An 11947-nucleotide genomic window follows, 5' to 3' on the forward strand; every position below is an offset into this window, starting at 1 on the left:
AATTTAATATAAAGGTCTTATATTTAGGACAGAATATTAGGTTTTATATTTAGGACAGAATACTATTTATTTATAGTATCACTGATAATACATTTAATTAGATATTGATAAATTGATGATATGTTGTTTCTGGTGGATGAGTGCCCCTGATGTTTTCTCTTTACGATAAATGGTTTGATTATTGGCGATTTTTCTTCTTGTCAAGTCGGCAGGACACGAAGATCAAGCTGCCACCATGCACTTGACTTCAATTATTTACCTTTTTTTAATAAATACATAAATAAACAGGAAACGAATAATTGGAGATATTTTTAATGCGCGGTTTTTATAGTTGCAATTATTTGATTAGAATCCAGCACCATTATAGCAGCAATTATGGTGATACTGAAACTCCTAAAAAAACGAGGGATTGACAAGTCGGTTCGTTTTTATTTTTTTCAATTTGAAAAAAAAAAACTCTTCCAGCCTTAATATAAAAACTAATTGTTAAGTTGATTTTAGTACTAAATATAAGACTTATTTCTTATATTTATCAATTTTTTCTAGATTGTCTCTGTAGATACTCCTTCAACTATAATCAGGTAGAATAGAATAGGGAGAGAGAATATTAAAAAAGATTATAATAAAATTTTAGAAAGAACATGTCATATTTCTTAAAATTAACTTACCTAATTTTTTTAATATAATCAAATTAGTTAAATAAATTTTAAATTAAGAAACGAAAAATATTAAAAAAAGGCAGGCATGTACTTTAAAAGCGAACACTGATTCGTACGATTCAAACAAGGGTCACGAGAGAAGAACATTTTATTTGCTATGCTAAAACGATCAGGGGCTCCGAGTTAATCCTTCGTTCACAAGGGCATTTCTCGATCTGGTTTCTTGCTACCTGCCATCTTATTTATAAGATTTGCCCGCGAGATTGAATATACGAAGCATAAATTTACAAAAACTTACATTTATAACTTATTTTTTAAAATCGTCTCCTTTTCAATTCTTAATTCAATTTCCATTTGTCAACCCCTTTCCTGTTGGAATGAGCTGTACTTGTCATGAGTAATTCCAAGTAATAAAAATTTCCTCTGCGCAAGGAAAAAGTTACTATTTCCATTCCTAAATATAAATATAAATGATGGAATGTCGGATAAGAAAAATAATTAGAAAAATGACAAAAAATTACCTCTTAAATTTGAAGATGACAAATAAGTGATTTTAACAGATTTTGGTATATCAAAACCATTACAAGAGTGGTCAAAATTATCGTAAAAGTAGTCAACATGGCCTATTTATTCTTTTGAAATTTAAGAGGTATTTTTTTGTCATATTCCCAAATAATTATGTTATATTAGATATTTAAGATTTTTTTTAGATAATGTAAATGTTAAAAGATAAATAACAAAATGAGTTCCAATTCTAATGGATAAATATACTCGTTCATCTGATTGGTCATATATTGTCAGGTCCGACTAATAGCTCTTTTAAAAACGTTTTTTGGGCCAAAGTCTCTTTTACAAGAACCAAATGTTTGCTGATAATTATAATTTTATGAAACTCTCTTATCATTATCTTTCTTAAGATTCTTTTAGTTTTAGTTATTTCCAATAAAATACTATATCTAAATTAGTTAGATTTTTTGTTTGATTATCTTTTAGATTCAAGAGAGATTTAAATTTGAATTAATTTATTATTTTTATAGCTCTGTAGATAGAGTTGGGTTTTAAGTTTTATTCAGATTATCTTTCCATTTGATTAAATAAGAATTATTATTTCCTCAATTCCTAGCTCTTCTCTTCAATTTCTTCTCCCTTTCTGTCTCTCCTCTACTCTTTCTCTTTTCCTCTTTCCCCTTTCCCCTCCCCGTTTCCCATTAGTCAAAAATACTTAGCTCACATTTTTAAACTTTACAAGACTGAATGTAATATTCATCGTATCATTCCATCAAACGACTGTGAATGATATTATAGGATAATGCTCTTATTGTAACCTAAAATATATATATATATCACTCCATTTATAAACTGATAACAGAACACATACTTCACAGGTTATCAGCAACTATGTTTCATGTCATCACATGCGTCAATTTCATATAAAATAAATTGTGAGTTGTGACAATTATATCATAACCTAATTTAATTTTTTCTGGGTACAAAAAACTTGAGGTGAATTTGGTTTTCACATCCATAGCAAGATTTAAATTGACAACTTTGTGAGTTATAAGTTAATTTATTATCAACTGAACCAGTTTTTTTTTGTTGCTAAAACATAGGTATCCTTCTAATAGAGGTAATCTTATTCGAGACATTCTCAAATATTAGATTTGGGCACCTCTCATAACAGGAATTTAAACTTTGATTTGTCACGTTGTGAGAAAATAACCTTTTCTACTAGACCCAATCTCTATTAGTTGAATCAATTCTTATTTATTATAAGACCTTGATTTATCATGTTGTGAGAAATTAATTTTTTTTACCAGACCAAATCCGTATTAGTTGGATCAATTCATATTGATTACAAGAATTCAGATTGACAAATTCCATATCGAGGAGTGGTTAGGCAAGGAAGAAAACTCATGAAAGGCCCAAGTGAAAAACATGTCGCATGAGAAGGACCAAAACGATGTTTTAGTCGACACTTTAAATAAAATGGGGCTCATAACTAATATAGTGCGATCACTCACCCGGCTAGACAGGTGCGTGATTGGGTCTGAAGATGGACCTCATTCTAATTCCAAAATTGGGCTTAATTCCTTCCCACTCCCAATACTTAGTATCATTCAATATCAAACAAGAAGTAAGCTTTAGGGTATGTTTGGATAAAACCAAACCATGGTTTGAAGAATAGTTTCTGAAAAATAGATTCTGGAGAGAATAGATTCTGAAGAGAATAGATTTTATGAAAAAGTGATTCTGAGAAATGAGAGTGTTTGGATAGTTGTTACCAGAAGCACTTTTTATATGTGCAAATTACTAAAAAGGGCATAAATTAATATTATAATTATATAAGGGATAGATTTTATAATATATTTTGATTTGAAGAAATAAAATTGTTAATAAAATAATTTTTACTAACATAATTAATAATATATAAGATAATATAACTAATAAATAATTAATATGTGTATATATATTTATAAATTATAAGATTAAATAGTGAAGAACCGAGTGTGGAATGAAGAGTGAGGCATCAATTATGGGGGCTGCTTTGTCATATGCTGTTGGGCCCACACCAATGTCTGGAAAATTTGAACCAGAAGCAACTTCAAACCACTTCTGCTGAAACCATGGTTTTGGGGTTCAAAACCATGGTTTGACCCCAAACCATGGTTTCACATTTTTTGTCCCTGTTTGGCTGGTTTTTTTCCCAAACCATGGTTTGGGTCTCCAAACCATGGTTTGAAGGGACATCCAAACAGGGCCTTAGTCAGTTTTAGTATGTTTGTGTGTGTGTAAAGCCATGGCAATTGCTCTTGCATCACAATTATATTATTAACAAATGTGAAAATTTAAATATTCATACAAAACTCTGTAATGTGCCTCCACTTTACAATGCCATTGGTAGTTTAATTTGTTTATTTCTCCCTCAATCCTTTAACCAACATATTGTGGCATCGTGATCATTTTTGGCCATAGTTAACATCTAATAAGCTTAATACGCGTATATTTTTCAGATCATCTATCAACTCATTAAATGTCTCAAATATTATTAGTGATTGTGTTGGAATTCCGAGCGTTTGAAAAACACCATAAGCACTTAAAAAAATCAAGACAAAACTCATTTTACATATTTATGATGGATATCGTAAAATTATTTTTAAAAACTAATCCAAACATGCTCCGCAGCTCTCATATCGTAAAATTCCGATTGGGATGACAACCCACCTAAGCAGAAATTAAACGTTTTTTATTTGTCTAACTGCTCGCACTAACTCTTTCTTTTCTCTTCTTTCTTTCCCCACCATTTGTCACGCTACCTTATGAACATGTTATTCTCATGCTATTTTGTTATTGAAATGAAATATTGCAACAACAAAAAATGTTATTACGTGTTCCCCTTTTTATATATATTTTACGAGCAAACCGACTAATTGGGACAGAAATGCTGTTTTTTTTTTGTTATGTCGGAAATATTTAAATCTTGAGCATTGACCCACGCTTCACCCATAATTCTAGACCAAAGGGGGAAAACTCTTTTTAGGTAGGAGAGCAGCAAAGATGGTAAATTGAAAAAAAGACAATGGAATAATTGAACGGATAAATAATTTAATAAAATAAAAAGAAAATTTTATATTTAATAGCTGCTATATGACAAGTAAGTTCATGATATTATTTCTCTAGAAATGTAAATCTAATATCGACCAGCATATTTTTATGTTTCACTTGTCATGAAAAACTGTACAGGAGAGAGATACGAAGGGCGATAAGAAAGGTGGACGAACAGAACAAAGTATCAAAAACGAAATCAAAATGGATACATTTTCAATTCATGCCTTTTACTAGTCGCCCTAAATTCAAATGTGTGCCTGTTCAAAATGCGTTCTGGTGCTCGAGAAGTCAATATATATACATCGTTCCATTTAACGAGAACAACAACTGATATTTTTGCTGGTCAAAAAAAACAACTGATATTTGCTGTCGTTTACTCGGACTATTATTTTCCATTTGGAGATAATAGGGCATATGCCATGCTATCTCTAATTCTTAATATAAAAATTAATTCAACTTTCAATTTAATTCTAATTATAAAATTAAAATTTATTTTATTTTTTATATTTTTTTAAGATAGTTCTTGTAATAGCTGCACATATTAAATTAAATATTTATTCAAATGATACTTAATTAGTGAGAGTATTTTAAAAAAGATAACACCTATTTATTACAAATAATTAATTTAAATAATTTTTTTAATATATTCAAATTAAATAATTCTAGAAGACAGTATAGTATGAGGCGGTCGGCTCAGCCCAAGATCACCAATTACTTTTCTTTTCCTTTTCTCTACGCTGCTACTTATGCCGTTGAAGTATTTATTTCTCAGGAAAAAAACAAAAAAGAGACCCCAATAAAGCTTTTACTTTTCTTTGGTAAAAACGAAATTGATTATAAAAAAGACGCAAATTATAGCTTCTTGACTGGTGACTTGGGGGCCCATGTTAATTACAAGGATGGCCTGCCTAAACGCGTTTTCCTTGATGCTAATTTCGTTCGAGTTTAGCTACACTGTGCTTATCGTATGACCTTTTTAAAAAAAAAAAAATAAAACCTATATATATTAAGAACACGCAATTTACCTATATATCTTAAAATTCCAAAATACAGTTATTTTAATTTGTACTCATTTCTTACCTCGTTGCAAGCACCACTCAACATGTTTCATAATATAACATATTTTGTTTAAAGATTCAATTTTTCACTTGCTATCTCTGATTAATTAGACTTTGTAATTAATTAATCAAAATGCTCTAAATTATCATTTGCATTGAGGATAATTTTGATATTTCAAAAAATAACTTTTTTTAACTAACTCAAATAAGGACAAAAGAAGCATAATATCTTCTTCTTCTTTTCTTTTAACTTTTTGCAATCATGCAGTGGCGTGTTGGGAGAAATTTAATCATGAATAATTGAATATGTAATTATAAATCAAGATTATTACAAGTCTAGTATTTTATATATAAATTTAATTTATCACGACATCATGTATTCAAACGTTTTTATTATTCCTTTGGACTAACTCATTCTTTTATTACTCAAACGTCTTTGACTATCTAAATGAAGCATCCATCAAAGGATTTTAATTTATTTCCACGTTCAAGCCGCCTATATATATATGTGTATGTATATATATATATATATATATATATACGCGGGCCACTATATATAGAAACACATATATAAAGTATAAACACATGCTCCCCCGTCCCTTTTATAAACAATATTAGAACTCATCACGTAGATCAAAATATTAGTTAAAATTAGTTACAGATAATAAATGTGTAAAAATTAGAAGTTTTTTTCTTTAAAATGTCTTCATTTATGGGGGGAGAGAGTATAAAAGAAAGAATAAGAAAATTATTATAATAAAGAGAATTATAAGAGAGAAAAAATGTGTGATGAAGAGATGACAGTTTGGGAAATAAAATAATAAATATATTAAGTATTAAAACAACTAATTAATAAGGGCAAAATAAAAAATTTGCTATTAAAATTTAAAACAACTTATAAATGTTACTTATATTTAGGGATTAGAGGGAGATGATAGTTGTTACTTATAAAATGAGACGAGGGAGCACATACATAGTCTTCATGTGACCCACACGCAGAAAATAAGACATGACTAAGAAAAAATAAAATAATAAAATAAAGTTTATATAAATAATTTATATAAATAAAATTGTATTAAAATTGTAGCAAATTTTTTGCTATTTTCCAGACTTCACTTTGTAAAAACATGCGGGGATCATCATCAGACTTGAATTAAGGTTATCAATTACTCCTCCGGTCCTAATGTAAGACCCTATATACAAGTGTATAAGGGTCTTACATTTAGATTGTATAAGGGTCTTACATTAGGACCGGAGGAGTATCATTATCAACAGAGTAGTAGTAGAATCTATACACCGTACCAAAACACACACAAAGGACGCGATAAAACATAAATAAATTTTAAAAAAATTATTTAGCCGACCTGATGGTTCAGTCTGTAATCATTTTGTGCATATTGTAGCCTTAAATTCCAAATGAGAAAAATCAGAGCTTGGACTATTAATTTTTGAAATACTCTCTTGTAGCTATATGATAAATTTGAATAGATTAAAAAAATCAACTAACTCAGTTATATGTAATAAATAGGTTTTATCTTTCTTAAAACACTTAATCAGCTGTCATCTTTCAAATCAAATCATTTGGGCTTGTGTTACAGCATCAACTTAAAGGAGGAGATCTCCACTATATATATATGCGTCTCATCTCTCAGACCTTATTCGCAGGTTTGATCTGAAGACGATATGAATCAAAGGTAAAACTGCTTTCATCACCCTCTCTCCATCAGTTTATATACAATCCCTTCACTGATTCGATATATGAACTTCGATTTTGCAGGTTGAAGGGCAAGGTGGCTCTTGTCACCGGAGCAGCAAGTGGAATCGGAGAAGAGACAGTGAGGCTATTCGCCGATCACGGAGCCTTCGTCGTAGCAGCCGACGTCCAAGACGAATTGGGTCGCCAAGTCGCCGCCTCCATACCCTCAAACACAGTAACTTACCACCACTGTGATGTAACACTGTGATGTACAGACGAAAAACAAGTGGAAGAAACAGTGAACTTCACGGTACAAAAATAGGATGCACCACAAGCGTGTCGGCTTCAGTTGCAGGGAGTGGGCCGCAAGCTTATACGGTATCCAAGCATGCTCTTCTGGGACTGGTGCGATGTGCTTGTAGTGAGCTGGGGGCTCATGGAATTAGAGTGAATTGTGTGTCTCCTTTTGGAGTGGCGACGCCGCTATCTTGTTCGCCCTTCAATCTGCAGCCCCAAGAAGTTGAAGAAGTGACTTCTTCGAAGGCCGTTCTGAAGGGGAGTGTGTTGAAGGCGAAGCATATTGCGGAGGCGGCCTTGTTTCTTGCTTCTGATGATTCTGCTTACGTCAATGGACATAACTTGGTGGTTGATGGTGGCTTCACTGTGGTCAAAGATACGTTTCCCACTCCCGGCCAGTAGGCCGCCGTGTTTCCAGGAACATCGTCCGAGCATTCTTACGCACTTATTTTTACCTTCTTTTTTTTTGAAGCAAGCACTTATTTTTACCTTCAAATCTTGAAATTAAACACGAAATCATGTGCACTTTGTTGAATAATAATATATGTCCGTTGTTTGACTTGTCTCTTTTTACTCTTCTTTCAAGTTAGTAATATATATGGAGCACTCCACCATAATTTGCAACCAGTCAATACCGCGCGCCTTTGAAGGAGATCATTATTTATAAGTTTGATCTATTTTTTCAAACCTTTAAGGTTAACAATTTCGGGAAACCAAGGGGAAAAAAAAAACAAAAATAATTAATATTATATTGTATCATACAAAAAATGGACAATATTGCTTCACCTGTACGTTCTGTTTCTGAAAAACAGATTAAAACCAAAGAACACGAAACCCAAAATTAATGAGAATATCATATATCATAATTGGGATAACAAACGGAGTTGAGAAACTCCTTGACGCAAATCTAAAACCTTGACACAAACGGTGCCGCAAAGCTCCCCGCTTTCATGCTCCTGTGCATGTGGTGGGTTTTAAATAAGAATTGAGGTTCAAATTTATTTCAAAATTTTTTATTTAAGAACGCTGGACACGCAAAGATATTTTCAGTGCAAATTTGTATTGAAAATTTAAAATTATAACGATTTGTTCTCTATCATTAGAAATGTTAACGATTAATATTATTATTTTAACGATCAAAATTAATTTTTTAATTATAAAATGCAAAAGTTGCTACAATTTTAAATTTTGAGGCAAAACTTACACAAACAAAAACCTTCTTTTTGTTGAGCAAGCACTTATTTTTACCTTCAAATCGTGAAATTAAACACGAAATCATGTGCACTTTATGGAATAATAATATGTGTCCGTTGTTTGACTTCTCTTTCCACTCTTCTTTCAAGTTAGTAATATATATGGAGCACTCTACCATAGTTTGCAACCGGTCAATACAGCGCGCCTTTGAAGGAGTACGAAAAATGGAATTGTTGCTAGTTATTGCTTCACCCGTACGTTTTGTTTTTTAAAAACAGATTAAAACCAAAGAACACGAAACCCAAAATTAAAGAGAATACCATATATTAGAGCCGGTAATACAGGCCAACCCACCGGTTATGGGTTGGTCTGTGACGGGCTCAAGGACTAACGGGCCGGTCCTAAAAAGACTGACTTCTGGCGGGTTGATATTTTTTTAACCCAGCTTGCCAACCCATCACTTTTTTTTTGTGTTTTTGTTTTCTTTTAATGAAATTTATTATAATTCTTAAACACCTGAAATAAAATATGCATATAAAAATTATCACCAATAAAATATGAAATACAAAGTTCCAAACATTTCAAAATACTACTATAAGCATATATGATACATCAACTTAAATGATTAAACATACATTCCAAATTAAAATATAGCAAATCTAAATTAATAATAATACAAACACAATGTTACAAATCACTATCAAGTGCTCAACCATGAGCTACCATTCAATGTTAATATGATTCAAAGAATGATATGAAGATGTGAAATTATTTGGTTAAACTTTATAAGTAGAATCATTTTTTTTTCTCAACTAACTTTCCCATAAGTAAAATTCATAATACAAAGCAAAAGATATATTATATTATGAAAATTTTAAATAATAAGAATGAGATAAAAAACAAAAAAAGTAAAAATAATTATATTTGAAGGAGAAATTTTTTTTAAAATAAATAAATAAATAAAACGGGCCGGCCTGCCAACCCTACGGGTTAGCTCACCACGGGTTCGATCTTCACGGTTACGAGCTCAAAAGATCCGTTTTAAAACAAGCGTAATTTTTATCAAACCAACCCGCCACTTAACCCATGTTACCGGTTCTACCATATATCATAATTGGGACAACAAACGGAATTGAGAAACTTCTTGATACAAATCTAAAACCTTAACACAGACGGTACAGCAAAGCTCCCGGCTTCTATGCTCCTCCGCATGTGGCGTTTTCTAAATAAGAATTGAGGTTCAAATTTATTTCAAAAATTTTTATTTAAGAATGCTAGGCACGCAAAGATATTTTCGGTGCAAATTTGTACTAAAAATTTAAAATCACAATGATTTTGCTCTCTATCACTAAAAATGTTAACATTCAATATTATTATGTTAACGGTTAACATCATTTTTTTAATGATAAAATGTAAAATTGCTATAATTTTACATTTTTGGATAAAATTTACACACAAAAATCAGTACTTCTGAATAAAAATTTTCGAAACAAATTTACACTTAAATCTTTTAAATAATACAGTTTCATGTAAATTTATTACATATATACACACCGGAATTAAATCATGCTTTCTTTAATTTCCCCAAGAATTTTGAACCCCGTCACCTTGCATTTTTATGTCGCCGGCTAATTAATCCGCACGTGCCAACGAGTTCAATTTGTGCGTGTGTGTGAATCCTTGCTTGTAGGCACTCGCATTTTGAACGTGCAGTGCCCTTCAATTCATCGAAATATTTTAATACTTGAAGCACCTTTGTTTTTTTTTAATTCTTATCTTATCATGCATTAGATTTTTAAAAAAAAATTACCAAGAATGTTGTGTATATCATCAATATTTAAAATTGAACGTAAAAGATGACAGTTACGTAGTAAGATATACTATTGAGTATTGACAAGTCATGAGCATATATTTTATTCTTTAATTTTTTTTTTTTACACATAAGTATCCCATTACTGAAGACAATCCTATTCTGATATTATTGGATACCAAATGTAAGTATCTTTTTTAGCGGGAACTCAAATATTAGGCCAATCTGATGCCTTTAAACACAGCCCACTCCTCCGCCTCAAAGACACTACATTGCCCAATCCTTTGATGAAAAACCACAATCCATTCTCCTCCATGATTTCTAATAATTCCTCCACACCCAGCTACATTTCTAGAAAAGGAAATAGCTCCATCTATATTCACTTTCACCCAATCAGAAGGGTGGGGGCTGCCATAAGAAAGGATGAATGAAAGAAGATGGATACAGACTCAAAGAATGGCCATTAAAGCAAACAAATGATTTCCATATGCAGTCAGTGGGATTACTGGGTTTCTGACCATCAGAGTCAAAAAAAGTCTTATTCCTCCAATTCCGTAATAACCATACTGCATGCTGCACCCCAAACCAAATTCCAACCAGAACTCATATTCACAGCTAACTCTCTTGACAGGTTTAAAGCTATCCATCCAATCTCGAAGACGAGCTGAGAAAAATTGAGAGAAGTACCTGGGATTCATCAGATTGACCCACATCTGCCAGTTTAGCATAAATACAGTCACGCAGAATATGGAGTTCATTTTCAATCTCTGAACAACAATGGCGGCACAATGGTGTAGCATGAGACCAAACACTCCTCCAAGAATTGGGAGGAAGCAGGTTGTGATAAGCAATCCATAAGAAGACCCTTATCCTCTCAACTCCTTTCCATTTCCATATATTTTTGTAAAGGGGGCCGTAGAAATTAGAAGGTAAATGATCAGACATAAGGTACGCACTTTTCACCGTTGCATGAAAAAAAAAGGATGTTGCGACAACGAATTGGGCCAGGCCAGTGTGTGATTGGATTCGAACAGCAATACATTAAATCCAATCCCAAAGGACTGGGCCAACGAAACCCTGCCCTCAATGTTCGCAAATGCACAGACCGGCAAATAAAAAGATGAAATAATTATAGCCTATAATAACCAACAAGTGTTGGTCCAAGTAAAAAAGACTTAAATACCTTAAACATCATGTCTTGGGTTTGATTTTGGAGCAGTATGTATAGAAAAAAAATATGGTTGAGAGGGTCTCCGCTATGGCGTCTAACAGTATCTCGAGATATTAGTCTTTTATCGTTCGAGTGGGAGGATACTTTGGGCAACTAAAAAAAATTATAACCTATAATAAAGACCAGATGTAATTTACACGAAGGTGAGGACGTCATTTAAATAAGTGATGAAAACATGAAAGAGGGCAGCGTGTAACGCGTGCATTTGTTCTACTCATCTACTCCCTTCTCCCTGTAAGATTTAAATAAGTAAATTATACCACTTGGTTAAAACAAGTTAAAAATTTATTTTTCCAAAAACAACATTATTGACAGAGAAGATTAGTATAGGAGAGAGTGAATAAGAAAAAATAGGCAAATTAAACGTTGAAATGTCAATAATACTCTCATTGATAC

General features: G+C 31.9%; 1 pseudogene; it reads left to right on the forward strand.

The window, feature by feature from the left end:
* The first annotated feature begins 6921 nt into the window (after positions 1-6921).
* LOC114719124 (short-chain dehydrogenase reductase 5-like) lies at positions 6922-7881 on the forward strand (annotated as a pseudogene).
* Positions 7882-11947: the final 4066 nt, after the last annotated feature.

The sequence above is a fragment of the Neltuma alba genome, unplaced genomic scaffold (assembly GCF_004799145.2).
Source record: "Neltuma alba isolate B1F8T4 unplaced genomic scaffold, ASM479914v2 tig00011894_pilon, whole genome shotgun sequence".
NCBI lineage: Eukaryota > Viridiplantae > Streptophyta > Magnoliopsida > Fabales > Fabaceae > Neltuma > Neltuma alba.